Genomic DNA, 15,644 nt, shown 5'->3' on the forward strand with positions numbered 1-15,644 from the left:
GTATTCGCCTTTCCGTTTACTTTGCGTCGGTCAATGAGACTTTCGGCGGGAAACTATTTTCACCGGCTTTGCTTGTGCGGCACTTTACGAGCCAATTTCCGTGGCATTGACGTCGCTGGCGTTGCTGGGCGCCGTACCCTCAGGCTCCACTGCGCTGTTGCCGATAAGCTCTGATTAGACGTCGTTTCTTTCTGCTCGTTGTGCCATCCCTGTTGTAGCTTCCGACCTACGCCGTCTCTCTTTGTGCCACAGTGGAGCGTCATACGGGCCCTGGTAACAACATTACGCACTATTGAAACCTGCTGGCGTCTTTCGAAGATGGCCGCATTCCAAAAAAGCCATAAATCTGCGAATAATGTTTACTTTTGGCCGTGAGTTATTCACTAGCTTCTTAATCCGAATTTAAAATGTTACCGGCAGCTATCAACGCAGAAAAGGTGCGCAAAATGTGCAACATACGCCTAAAATTCCAAACCTGGGGTGATATTCCAGAAGGCCCGAGTTTGCTTACCCCCCGGATTTCCAGCTAATTGGGTTATAAAAGAATTGATAGTGGAGCATCCGATATACCTCGAGCGAAACGGCTCAATCGCAGCCCGCTCGGTATAATCAGCGCGCCGTATTGTGGCCGGTTACGTTGACAAAGTATGGCTTGTGGTATCATCCGCACGCAGCGCTATCAGAAATCCAGCGGCAAGACTCCTTCCCTAGCAGGAACTAGATAACCCCACTGCCACAGAATGGCGAGGCGGGCTAATTGGTGAAATTGCAATATGAAACGTTCAGAAAGCGCAACACTGAAAAAACTTCCTTCGTTTCAGGTTTTTTTCCTTGTTCCGCTTTCTGAAAGTTTCAAAACGAAAAAAAAGTGGCGGCGTATCTGCTCCTTTCGTTGCAAATGTCTACAAAAAACCATTGTCTGTGCCGACATTGGCCTCAAAACGAAAAAAAAGTGCCGGCGTATCTGCTCCTTTCGTTGCAAATATCTACAAAAAACCATAGTATTTGCCGACATTTGCCAAGTAAATGCCGCTTTCGCTTTCCCGCTCACCTCTCATGCTGTTCCTCTTCCGTCGCGCTCCTGTCAGGGTAAACTCGCTAAAGTTTTGCTCAAGTCGATTTACATTTACCGCGTCCACTCCTCCAGGCCGGGTTCCTCGATGCCAGCGCTGCCGTAAGGCGGAGGCGCGCGTGAATGGAGGCGCCCTTCTTCAATGCTTATAGTACCGCGTTTCCCTAGTCCACGTGCGTTCCAAGCAGAGCGTGGAGCCTATCTAGTGGAACCTTTCGTAGCTGTTGCCGCTTGATTTTTAAATGCAGAGCATTTCAGTAACTCACGATGTCACCCGCGTTGAAGTCCGTAGTCGTAGTCCGCACCCCTCCCCCTACACTATATAAAAAAATACTATCCGGCGCGCGCCTGGTTTCGATCCCTCGATCCTGCGGGCGGAACGCAATGTACATGGTAACGTAACGCAATGTACAATGTAACCCAATGTACAATGTACACGGAACGCAATGTACAATGCGCTACAAAGCCGACACAGAATGGGAGGCTACGAACGCGCCTTATATCCTTGACTCATTCAAACTACGTCAAGAAGCTGCTGATACAACGCATTTACTACCGCCAACTCCCCAAACACTAAACGTTAACGCAATACACCCACCCCCTATGCGACGCATTTACTCGAGTCCCCCTCGCGGGGAGATTTTAAAAAGCCGCTATAAGCTATATTGGCGCGGGCGACAGCAGGCGACGGCGGAGTGAATTTTTTTTCTGCAGTGGATGTAGTATTTCATTTCGCAAAAACCAAGCATCTAGGCTTTTTTGTAAAAAACACTGAAAATATCATTGTGTATTATTTTGTGGCCTTATATTTGTGTAATGTGTTGTTCTTGTCCAACAATGTTGACAAGTATAAACATTACACCGGACTTAGATGGCCAGATTTAGCTGTGGGTATAAAAGTCTGTTGCACAGGCCTTGTTTTACTTTGGCCGGGTGGCTAAATCGGGTCACAGAGAGACAGACAGACAAACAGATATACAGACAGACCAAAATTTCTTGGTTTAAGTAGCACGAGAAAGACTATCGTCTTTAAAGGAGCCATGAAGAGAAAATACAACTTCGTTATGTTTGAAAGAACTAGGATTCAATTCCATTACAGCCACAAAAGAAGTTTTTTTAACAAAAAAAGGAAGAATTCTTTAAAAACTTTCAATTTTGTGCCACAGTGACGGGTTATGAGCAAGAATGACGTCATACGGGTCAACAATAAAACATAATTTTCAGTGCCCTAACTGCACGTTAGCATTCAAGTGATGCGGTCAAATGAAACTAGAGTCCCCATTACAGACGTCCAGTCATGTGTCGCCGCGACAGGTGAGTTAGGCGGCCGCCAATCGAACAAACAAGGTTCCTTGACGTCATAGAAAAGTTTCGGGAAATTGGCTAGGGGGTCACGACTGCTTCAGGCGTTTTTGTTTAATATCTCCGTTATTTGTTCGAAGATTGCGATGATATTGGTATCATTGTTATCGTGACTAAGCAGTCTTTCTAACAAACCCAACTTCTATTTTGTCTTCATGGCTCCTTTATTGTCGTCTTTAAAAAACCCCACTGCTACACTTAAATACCCAGCCTAGCTGCTGGCCCCGCCCGGTGCGGGGCGGTCCGTTTTTCTCGGCGTTCCGTTCTTCCACTAAATTATGTTTGCTACGTTGACTGAGGGTAGAACCAGGGGAGCTCTGCGCAAGCACAAACCAAGTAAGCTAACGGAACGCGCCCTGCTCCCGACCATCAATTTGCTTTTGTTTACATCTTGGTGGAGTGTGCACGGCGCGCGCTTATCAGAAATCGTCCCAACGTAGCGTGTCAAGTGCGAGTTTGAGAATTGGCATGTGCGGTTTAGGCGTTTACGTTGTGCCATTTGTCATCGTCTGTTTTCACGGTGTGTGAACATGGCGGCCGTGGAAAAATCTTGTCGTCTTGGCCGTTCCTATCGGTTCGAACCCGAGTGAACCCCAGTCGTGACCGAGCACGCCCGCGACTGGCGCCAATGGCTCATGGTGGCCTGAGGACTTAAATTTTGTTTGGTACTAAGTTCTTGTCGCTGCTAGTGGGCATCAAATAAGGACTTCGACGATGCTACGTACGCCCACACAAAGTGGACGTCATGGGTTGGTGTGTCTCCGTCGCTACGCCGCGCCCACGTAAGGGCTGGGTGTGTATGACTGACATTAGAATTAGATGGAAACTCGGGCATAGTTTTGAACGACCGAGTTCAACTCGGGACGCCCTTGGCGGTCGCTGCTGCGGAGTTGTTTATTAAGTGCAATGCACTTCTTAAGCGACCCTGAACCTGCGTTCACCGGCGATGTCCGCGCACGTGGAGATGGGCGCGCGCAGCCTGGCCGCTGACATAGCACATACCCACGTGGGGTATTGGCCAGGAATCTCCTCGCCTTCCTTGGCAACGGGGGGAGATGGGCGCGCGCTGCCTGGCCGCTGACATGGCACATACCCACGTGGGGGATTGGCCAAGAATCGGGCGTGAGAAGGGCTAATGCACCCACTTAAAGGAGTACTGACACGAAATTTCAAAGCTGAGATCCGCTCTAGCAATCAAGTACAACGACAACACAAATAGGTGTCTGAGAATAAATGCATCTTTCTTTCTTTGTAGTTGTGTGTGTGTGTGTGATCTCTCTTTCGCGAACATTACCGAACCGCGCAAATTCAACTCGTGCATTCGCACTTTCACATTCTTCCCCTCGGGGAAATGCGGGGAATTTTTTTAATGGTCGCCGTAGCAGGCATATTTCAGCCCCGACAGGTCTTTTAAACAAAGAAGTAATTTCGAGCCCATTCTTATGTCTACAAAAGTACTGTGCATTGGCTGTGCACTCATCCGGGGAGAGACACCAGTTTGCTGGACTTAGAGGCGCCTTTCGCTTCGTGACTGCAAAGGAGCAAGTGTTGTGCACTCTGCGGTTTCACGTGGCAAGCAGCTTCCACGGAAGCATTGGTGCCGACAGCAACATCGACCGCACCAGTGGTGGATGTGTGCGCAATCCGATCACTGGAGATGTGTTTCCCTGACCTCGGCTTTGTTTTAGGTAGTCCGGCAAACATGCACGGCTCCCGCAGGTTCTACCCCGCGTGTATCCGTCTGCAGCCGGAGCGTGCGCTTCAGTTATCGTCTGCTAGCAAAGCAGTTTTTTGCGTGACGCACATTTCTTGTGAAAACTTTGCTGGCAGTTTATACGTATACACGTATACAATCAACGGCGCGTGCCTTTTGTAAGAGACGATCTCCACATTTCAGCGGGATTTGTTCAGCGTCACCGTCGTAGAGCAGGAAGCAGAGCATGGAAAGCGAGTAAAGGGGAGAATTGAAAATTAAAGTAACCGCGTGACGCCAGATGGAGGGTGCGCGGGAGTGGGAAGGGCACGAAGAAAGATAGGAAAGTGAGGGGGTTTAACACTTTGAAAAAAAAAATGACTGTGAAGAGCTTTGTCCAACAAGAGTGGCGAAGAGCAAGACTAAATGAAGCAAACAAACTAAATAAAGAAAACAAACCCGAAAAGTTGTTGTTGTTACTCCTTCCTTCGCAGCACATACACACTTGTAGAATTGGCCCGCAATTGGGAGCTTGGAGGGGCTAATGTGCCCGGTTGCCTAAATTCAAAACACCGAGAATTTTGAACGTAAAAGTTGTAGAGTTGTGCGTGCCGCATTTCGCCTGAATGAGATGTCACAGGAGCAGGGCAGTTGCACCACCCCCGTGGGATCGCGATTCTAGGGAGGCTGCGGCGTGTTCCAGTCGGCTTGCTCACGTAATTTACATACTAATAGAAACAAATCAAAGAGAAAACACTTACCAAATATGTTATAACAGAAAAGAAGCTGGTCGAACTAATCCATGCAAAAAAAAACAAAGAAATAAAAGCGATGAATTCGGGGCTGGCACAACGTAGCAGTAAAGAAGTGGTTTATACGTATCGCCAGGCCTCCGCCTTCAAAGCCCATAAGGAGAGTGCCCCGAGGAATTTCTGTATGGAAAAGTGCAAGATTTCGATACCGCACTAAAAGCAGCAACTGTTTTGAATGTGGCGCGCTTCCATCACCCGCTTTCGTTGTTAGCCAGTCGGTCGTAGTCACGTGATTGCGATATCTGCCACCGACGGCAGATACTGCTTCTTAGAATGAAAAAGTCCAAACATAAAGCTCATACGAACGTCTGGCATAAAAAATTAATGAACTCTGTAATGTAATGAGGATTTGTAGCGTATAAGTGCAATAAAATAAAGTAGTTGGATTTGCTTGCCCCCAGTAGCCACTGCTTCAACAATGGAGCGAGAGAACGGACTGAAAGATGCGCCACACTTTTGTGGCGCATCCTTGGAGCACGCGGCCCTGGACCGGTTGCGTCACCTCAGTAACCATCAAAAAGCATGAATCGCATTTGTAAAGCGTTTTTAACCCCTGCATGAAATGTTACCATGAGCTTATTATTATGACCACAGCTCCGCTCTGTCAGAGTGCGCTCAAACTCGGGCCTTCTGGAAAAGCATCCCTGATGGAGTGCGCCTGACAAGAATTTTGCCCCACGATATATTGCTTATTTTAGAAACATTTGCGGCTTATAAACTCTGCAATTGTGAAACCGTGCATGTACCGGCATAGAATATCATGCCTGGGGAGGCACTGTTTAATATATATAGCAATTTAAGCCTTCCTGAAACAATCTTCGACCACGTGCACCTTGCGGAAAAAGGGGAGTACCCAAGTGAGATGGCAAGTTGGGCTAGTTGGTGTAGATTAAGATTCATGGTACCATGAAGTACCCAAGTGCGTCTCTTTCCGGCATGGCAACATGGACGAGTTCGTGCGTATTCCCTGCGGAAGTAAATCCGCGCGCAGAAACAGTGAAACGAAAACAGGGAAGACAGAAGGCAGCACACCGTATGACCACCAATACAGCTTAAAATCTAGGGGTGTTTCAAGAAGCTGAGCTCGAGCATACGGGACAATGATGCGGTCAATGTAATCTTATGGCAGAACAAGTGTCTGTGGCCACGCCATCTAAAGCGAAATTTTGCAAGTGCACGCAGTGTATAGAATCACAACACTGTCATACCGAGTCTAACAAACTACCTCGCCAACATTTGGCACGACGGTTTAACGAAATTATCCGCCTGTCTGATCGCGTCGCTGCGAATGTCGTCGGGATACGAAAGTCCTCTGAAGCCCTTGCCGCTTGACTGTGTCTTCTCTTATTCCTCACACGTCTCACGCTGTTCTCCTGTCTCGGTCCTCACATGATAAACACAACGTAGCTTTGCCAAATTTCAATCAATTTTCCCGCGTTCGTGCTCCTGTCCCGCCATTTGTTGGGGCCTGTTGTTCGGAACTTGTTTGGCCCTAGGATTACGAGCTGAAGGCTCGAGTGTGAGTACTTTTTATACTTTGTGGTTAAAATATTGTTCGTGGTGCGCCTTTTGCATGGTATCGCGTAAATTGCGCCAACGTCCATACTTAATTGAAAGTAGACAACTAGTATCAGTTCCATATTCATGTTTTCCCTCAATGAGCCTAATATTTCTTTTTGCCAAACAACGCTGAAATATTTTTGCTAAATGTCGGATATTATGGAGTATGCTACGAGATTCAGTAGTTTGGAAATGTTTTGCCTATATAAATGTGTCGTACGAACTTTTGGTTTGACAGTTGAATTGAGGGATAGATAGACAGACAGACAGACACACCAAAATGTTCGCGGTAAAGTAGCCCTATCTATTTATCGTCTGTAAAAATCACCCCAAGCCCCCGCCGCGAAATCTGTCACGCCTTATTGGAGTACCACGAACTCTCAAATCCATCTCCAACCTTACATTTGGAAGACGGCGCTGGCATGCGCCATGATATGACGCGGACCAATTACGCATATCCGCCAACTTTACACCATGGTAGCAGGGGGTGTTATCAGACGTCAGAGCCCTTCTCATGAATTCACTATATAGACCCAACAGAATAACTTTGGGATGATTGCTCATTAAGACAGTTTTTTGATGCCTGAAACTGCACCTTCACAAAAAAAAATTCCCTCGCACTTCCCGAGGGGGAGAGTGTGTAAGTGCGAATGCACGGTTGTTGATTGCGCGATTACGGTGGATATCGTGATCTTAATGAGTAGTCGAGAGATCACACACACGCACACAACTACAAAGAAAGATATTTCACTCGTTATTGCTGGTACCGTTGCCCGGTCCGCCATCATCGTTATCGAGATGCAGGACCAGCGACCGCTCTCGATGACGGCGCCCGCTCGACTAATACCCTCCTTTAAGCGGGTGCATTAGCCCTTCTCACGCCCGATTCCTGGCCAATCCCCCACGTGGGTATGTGCCATGCACAGACACCTATTTGTGTTGTCGTTGTACTTGATTGCTAGAGCGGATCTCAGCTTTGAAATTTCGTGTCAGTACTCCTTTAAGCGGGTGCATTAGCCCTTCTCACGCCCGATTCCTGGCCAATCCCCCACGTGGGTATGTGCCATGTCAGCGGCCAGGCAGCGCGCGCCCATCTCCCCCCGTTGCCAAGGAAGACGAGGAGATTCCTGGCCAATCCCCCACGTGGGTATGTGCCATGTAAGCGGCCAGGCAGCGCGCGCCCTTCTCCCCCCGTTGCCAAGGAAGACGAGGAGCGCGTGCACCCGCAGCTGTTGCTATGCGGACGGCGACGGAATGCGGACGGCGGCGGACGCTTCAGGCTCGCTTAAGAAGTGCATTCGCACTTAAAATTATGGCAAATGCAGGGCCGGTCCCCTCCCGCGTCCTAACGCAACACTAATTCCGCGAAAATTCACTCTATACAAAAGCTGCAGATCTGCTTAATTACTCCAACATTTGCCATACAATTGTGGCAGACCTTCTTCCTTATACTTCAACGCCAGCTTCACCAAATGGAAGGGGTGACTAGGCGACCCCACAATTCACGGACAGCGGAAGCAGCCTGAACGGTCTAAGTTTTCCATCCTGTCTATTACGAAAGCCCCAGAGTAGTGGCGCCTTCGACTCAGAAGTACGTTTACTCAGGCAACAAGTACAGTTATCTAAGGAAATGCCAAAGAAGGCAATCAGAAATACTCGAAGGCGTATCAGCCCCCTTACACATTTCACACAAAGCATTCAGGACATCAACGTTTTTCAAAATATGTCAGGTAATTATAAAATGTAGCATGAAAACTTACAAAAACGAGGACACAGACTTCTGTACTGGTTGTTGGAACCGGTGGTAAAAGGTTTTATTCCTTTTTAAAAAATCTGAAAAAAACCTCTCAATTCAACGCCGTCCATCCAAAGTAAAAATAACAGTGGACCTAACATGAAACCGTACAGGACACCGTATTGCATTCCACCGAGTCTAGTTTATGTCAATAGCCGAGTACTGACAGCGGGTTTATAAGCAGCTGTTTCGTGTTAAAGAGAAATCTCTTAACTCCCTATGTAACTACCCTTTGCAATAATAGTGCTTTCAACGAAACCAAACGGTTTTCATTGAAATCAAAAAGTATACCTGTTGCATACCATTTCCACTCAGTGTTGTGAATATTTTAGCCTATTGTTTACCTGTGCAAGTTCAGTGGATATTTTTTTTTGCTTTTGGAATCCGTTCTGATGTTCAGCTTTTATACTGTTTAATTTACCGAAAATAAGATTCGCGCATTGATAATTTATACAATTACTTGTTCAAGAATTATTAGAACAGGGATGGGTCGGTAGTTATTTGCGCCGTTTATATCGCCTTTGTTGTGCATTGCCAGAGTTGTCCAGTGCTTTTCTGGTAACGAAACGTATGCGGAACGCTGTGGGATAGCTTCGTGTGTTCACCAGAGCTACCGCGTGGCGACGCTGCGACGACAAAGCCGCGTTGCCAATGCGTTGGGTCGCGATGTTGCTGTCGTGTTTGTTGTGTGATATAGCTTTGTTAACTCGTCGCGAAGGGCAAACCATGTAAAGTACGACGCCTCAGATGTGCTGTGCGGCTGGTTGCCCTTTTGGCAATCGAAGTACAAAGGAAAAGCTACGCTAATCTGCTTCTCTAAGCGACAGCGAACGGCGTGAAAGGTTGGCGCGAGCCATTCCACAACAGGAGAGGGACGCTTTCATTGTCTAGTCAAAGCATGTGCGCGTGTGCGATAAATGTCACGACTCCACACATGTGATTGGAGCCGATGGGTTCATAATAAGCGGCAACTCTGTCTCTCTAACGCGAGAATCCTAAAGTCCGCGTTGCCGCTATCCCCCCCCATGATCGAAAACCTGCCGGCGTATCGGACGAAGCCAAAGACACGCGGCATCGACAAGAAAAATACAAATTTAGCGCGTTACACCCCTCACTCAATCAATATCGTCTTGACATCTCTCCTACACAAAGACGAACAGAGTGTTGTGTGCCCACCAGATATTGCAGGTGGCGCCTTTCTCACAGCGGGGAACGAATGCAGCCCACGTGCATGACGAGGCCGCGCGGAGGTTGACATGCACAGAAGCAAGGCATGCGCGAGGATCCTGAAGATAAGCAACAGCGCAGTGTTTACAAGGTGAAACACGTGCTGTTTGGAAGACCTATCACGCGTCATGGACCTCAAACAGACTGATCTGAGCCGCTAAGGTGACACGCTTAGATTCACCTGACTACCGAGGCTCAACGTGACTTGGAAGCGCGAGGTGTTCTATAGCTTAAGGCACTGGGAAACGAACTCCCGTGTGTGTATGCTAGTAGCACACGACCGCCTACTAAGTCACACGTCATTCGAAACACGATTGGGCCCTCAAGCTCATACGCATCATCCCTTAAATACAAATCTCAAGTAGGTAATTCAGTAGTGGGTACAATGTGCAACATCAAAACATGGCTTATACCTGAAGCCTAACTTTCTCATCACATGGATCAGTTTTCGTAGCTTGACTGATCGATGCAAGCCTTTGTTGGAGGAAAGGCGAGGCACGGAAACCGTGCATGGAGAATCCAAAGTGGCAAAACTCTGTGTCAGACAATTCAATGTCTCTTTGAGCACTCATTTGCGTCCATGATATTAAGGCTCTTCTCGGGATGAGTAGTCAACCACACTACACTAATCTCGCAAGCCACTCAGCGTTCTGTAATTGCCTCGTGCTTCAACAAAATCGGTGAGATTTGGATGGTGTAGAGTGTCGCTGTCTGGAGGGACGTACAGCCGTGAGCTGAAGTAAACGGACCACGGGAGCGGTGGCCAAAACTAATCGCTGCGCCGTCTGGTTGCGCGGTGCCTGCAGTCGAGACCGCGCACAGCGCAGGCGCGGCCTAGCAGTACAGCACACATGCCACTATCGCCTGCTTCTTCACGGTTGTCTCACGCTCCGATAAGTTGACGCCAGGGGAACCGTGCTGCCATTTTGCTGTCCGCTGGTCAACACACCCGTGGAAACGGCACGCTGGCGCAATCGGCGGCAACGCGGCTCCGCTGGCAGAGTTGGTGCACTGGTGATTATTTGTGCTTGAAGCTTTCTTTGCACCCCCCCCCGCACCCTCGCGTCGTATATTGAAGCAGAACATGAAGCAAAAAAAAATCACTGTGCAGTCGAACAAAAGACATAACACCATCTTTGTCGGTTTTGAGATAGATGCGAAATTATAGCCTCCCGAGAACATCAGCGAACTCGACATAGTATTGATGCTAACCTTACGTGCTAAGGTTTTGACGAATACTGTGTTTAGGTATGTACTGCATTGCTTTATAAAACTTCGTTTGCCATGTGCGGCATATGTGCCATTTCGCAATTGCTCGAGAAAATCGAGCTTCGCAATTTTTCAACTTCGAGACCCCGACAAATACATTTAATGTTCAAAAAACTATGTTGCGATATTAGATACCATTGAACCACGCATTCAACGTTGCGATATTAGATACCATTGAACCACGCATTGAACGCCCAGAGTGTGTCGAAACGCATGCAAACTACATTTATCGATTATACTTATTTACACTTGAAAACATTATTGACAGTTCTTGGGCACTTCTGTGACACGAGTTGAAATTGAAGGATTTGATCCAAAGGGGGGTCGTTCAGTCGATGATTGAAGATAAAAAGAACAATAGCTTACGGTCGACAGTATGCAGCAAACAAACAACGGTATACTTAAAAACAGCCGAGTTTATTTACATGTATTATTTTACAAGGCATTGCACAGGGCGGTCGTTCTCAGATGGGGGTCCGCAGAGAAAAAGAGAAACGTGAAGACAGTTCGGACTCGGTGGGTCCCTCCTTCACACTCCCAAATTCCTTTTCTGTCCAAACCCAACCGCGAAATAAAAAGGTGGAGTTTACCGCATGACATGTTAGAATAAAGCGGGGGACACATGGGCGGAGAGGGACGCGTCTGTGCACGCGATTCCCCGTTCCGGTAGCCGGAACGGCCCCCGCCCGGCACCCAAAACCGGCTCTCCGCATGCGTCAAACGTGTGGGCAATTAACTGGCCGGGAGCGGCAGCCAATAACAGCACGAGGCGCGGAAGCGTCATTCATGACGTTTCGCGCGTGTTTCAAATTGGAGCCTCCGCTCCAGGATTTCGCGAGGTGGCTGTCTCCTGCGCCGTAGCCACGAGCAGCTCAAGGGCGGCCCGCATCGCCGAAAACGATTTGCTGATATCTCTGGTACGAGCAGAACCAAATATATGGGATCAAAAAACAACTGCGTATCGCTTTCGCTTGCATTGTAACTGCAAAAGACCACGCTGCATAAAGTAAAATTAAGAGCAACATCTCTGAGAAGTGTCGGCATTGCAGTGTTTTTTTTTTCTCCGTGTAGTCAGCGAAGGCTTCCTTTATCGTGGTTGATTCGGTGGCTTTATTAAAGTTCAGGTGAAAAGAACAACCATCGAAACCATATTCTTGCGACATTGAATCAGAAAAGCATTTGCAGAAATCCACATAATTGGCAACAATGCGTAGCATTCTTACGCCGCTAGTATTCATTGAGTTTTTTAGAGACAGATTAGGCTATAAGTAGCCTAATACGTTGGGGTATTTTGTTTTGATTTTTTATTTTGTTTCTTTTCGCCAATGATCTAAATTACACCATTATATCGATTAAGCACTTGACCAACAGTGTGTTTTTCCGCAGACGACAGGCGTAGTGCTGGTTTCGTCCGTTTGCGCGATTATTTATTCATGTTGTCGTTCTTTTCCTGGCTTTTCTAGTTGAGTCTTCGTTTTTCAGAGGACATGTTGAGATGCATTTTTTTAAATTTCGTCCTCATTTTTCCGAAATGGTTATATTGTGTATTTGGGGGAGGATATTGTGTTTTACCATTTACCTTCGTTACGCTATTACAACGATTAAATGCGTTACTTCCGCCAGTTATGCATTGTTGTGGAACTGCAAGGCGTTACATGACTGGCTCGTCTCCGCAATTTTTTTTCGTAATTTCAACGTTCTTTTGTCGGCTTTTTTAAAGTTATGTCTTCGTTTTCGTGCAGATGTAAGACATATTTTTAGTAAGTTCACTGTTGTGATTATTTATTTTTTCTATTTTTGTAGTACATTTTATTTTCTCAAAACTCCGCTTGGGCAATTATATCCATTTACGCTATTAATGGATATAATTGGACCCAATTACTGAAAGCAACAATCTCCTACAAGAGGAAATCATAAGCATCGAGGGGCACCCAGGAGAACTCCGTCAAGCGTCAATGCGACCCTGTGGGGGCTGCCAAAGGCTGCATGCGCGCACGACGGAACGGGGCGGAGCTGAGCGGCCCGACGCGCCGACGGCGCCCGCGCACCATGTGTCTCCAATTCCATCAAACGGCGGCGGGGAGCGGTTTCCGGAACGTTTACCGGGGCCGAAAAGCGGCTGCAAAGACGGACATGTGTCTGGCCCTTAACGCCTCCGCACAGCACCAATTTTAAAGCTCGCTTTTTGCGCAACGTTTCAATTATGCAGAGAAGCCACACTCAAAAGGCGGGCATAGAGATATGTGTATGAGCGACTTTTGCTGCAAGGAGTAATTGTGCGACAATAGGGCAAGTCTCACCATATTTCATTGTGGAGTCCCCCGCCACTTTTGCAAGCACAGAACGAGTCTTTGGCACGCTACCGGCCGAGTACCACTGCCATAAAAATTCAGAGTTCAGGTAAATCCCACTTTCTGCTGGCAGCCTTATTTCCTTGACAACGCAATACACTCAGTTTAATTACAGAAGTCCCGCCTCCCAAAGAGAGTGAGGAGAACCTATCAGTTAGCCAATACTAGCCTGCGGAGTGGCCACAAAGACAGTCAATTGTGTACACAAATAGTCATGGAACCAAACTCTGCCACTCTCACGCGGAAACTCGAAGGTGTTTATCAAAAACACGCTACCGAACAAACAAGACAACCGATCTCAACTGAAAAACGTCATCAGCTAACAAAAAAAACCTCGGATGTTCCATATATACCGCCGCCATGCAATGCACGCCTAAAATAAACCTTCGCGCAGAAGATTCCCTTCTTTGATTGCCGGCGGCGGTATTCTAAAAAGACGGGCTTCGCACGCATTAAAAAAGAGCCATCACTCACTCCTTCCTCAACATATCTCTGCGGTAGTGCCTACAGCCGTAGACCCGTGAGGAATCGTAACGCGGCTGCGTAGTTTTAACAACATAATCCCCATGGACACATTTTCGAGTTCACCCCGTTTAAAACTCCTGACCCCTCGACTGACCTCACAGGTCTCCTATCTTTACTGGCAGCTTCTATCTACCACCATCCTTATAACAGCCACAAAATCAGTTACCGTCGCCTCCCTAACACCACACAAAAATGGTGCCGCTCAAGCGACAACCAAAACACTGGTAAAAACTTTATACTCTTCGCCAGCTCACCTCCGCCCGTATACACGACATCCAAACTTCTCTAGAAACTGCGGAAGACAGAAAACGTTCCCACAAGTGTGCTCCGCCCCCCCCCCCCCCCCAAACACAAATCAGCCCAGCCGGCATGAAAGAAAATAAACAAAAACTAAAGCAGCTAAACGACAGAAATAAGTGAGCTACTGGTAGTTTTCATGATATAAGCGAGGCACTCGCATATAACAGGAGGTTCGTTAAACATTGCATTTGTCTCTGAAAAAAATAAAAATGTGGAGTTAATGATTTTTCTTACTGCATGAAGATAGAAAAATACTGCAGGTAACTTCCGCTTTAAACAAAAAGTAATAGACATAGCTTCCTGCTTAGAAGAAATGAAAGATTTGTGACCAGTGTAGTTCCCGTTAACGGCAATTACGTCGTGAATGCGACCTGGAATGGACTCGTAGAGGGAAGCCATTACATCGGTGCGTCCCTGGAGGCGCTCCCGCTCCTCCTTAACGGCACCCCACAAAGCGTCTGCCGTTGCGTTGGCAATGCTGCTGCGGGCTAGGTTGGGTTTCATGAGACCACAAATATTTTCAATGGGATTCAGGTCAGCGCCGTTCGGTGGACATTCCCGCTGAGGCACTTGTCTATCATCCAAAAGCTGGGTGACACAGCGGGCCTTGTGGATCGGGCTGCGGTCGTGCTGCAGCAGGGAGCAGCCATCCTTGAATGGGCTGTCGTACACATACGGTAAGAGTACGTCGTCGATAATGCCGCAGTAGCCGGACGCATTGAAGCGCACGTTTATGCGGACAAGGGGACCCAGACCATTTTTGCTTATGGCTCCCCAGACGCTCACTGTACACCGACCACTGGAGAGCACCTTTTTGGTGTATTCGGGCAAGTATCTGCGCAGAAAATACGCAGCGCATCTAATACGTAAAACAAAGACATTCAATGGTGCGTGTTAATCACAGCCCCAGAGTAATTACCATTTAAATGCGACTTGTAGAGTATTAAAAAAGCGTGTCATTGTGTAACGTGTAGCAATATGTCCTCACATCACACCCCAACCAATGAAATATAGCGCTGGCACACAAGAAGTCACAATAAATCATTCCCATTATTGATTGCAAGAAACAGCTATGATAACAATAAGTTACTCAACCCAATGGTTAGTTAACAAGCGCAATTGTATCTCTATATGGCGAATTGTAAAATGTTTCAAGCAAAGTACAATTTTAGACGGTAGTGTATTGGAGTTAATTACACGTGTGTTCTTACCTCGAATTAGGAGGACGCCAGACGTGCTGCTTCTGCTCCATTGGGGTAGAAAACGTAGATTCGTCAGTGAAAATAACTTCTTCCCACTCCGCCACAGTCCAGTTTTCTACACGTTTGGCAAACTCAAGTCTCTGTGGGCTCTGGGACTCTGTGAGGTGGGGCTTTTGCGCGGCCACGCAGCCTTTTAGTCCAGCCTCTCGCAATCTCCTTCTAACGGTGGTGCTTGAAATATTTAAGTCTAGCTCGGCCCTTAATACCGTCTTCTTCTTCTCCCGTAGCCCTTGGCCGTCCACTACGATGCGCATCTTCCACCCGTCCGCCTTCATCGCGGAAAGCCTGAATAATTCGGCTCACCGCAGTTCTGGATCTCCGGGTGCGGTGGCAGATTTCGCGTTGCGGAACTCCTTCCGTCGCAAGCTTTATAATATAAAGCCTCTCTTCGTGCGGCACTCTTGACGGCATTTTTG

This window comes from Haemaphysalis longicornis, unplaced genomic scaffold, assembly GCF_048455015.1.
Source record: "Haemaphysalis longicornis isolate Haplotype H1 unplaced genomic scaffold, Haemaphysalis longicornis Haplotype H1 scaffold_13, whole genome shotgun sequence".
In the NCBI taxonomy this organism is placed as follows: Eukaryota; Metazoa; Arthropoda; class Arachnida; order Ixodida; family Ixodidae; genus Haemaphysalis; species Haemaphysalis longicornis.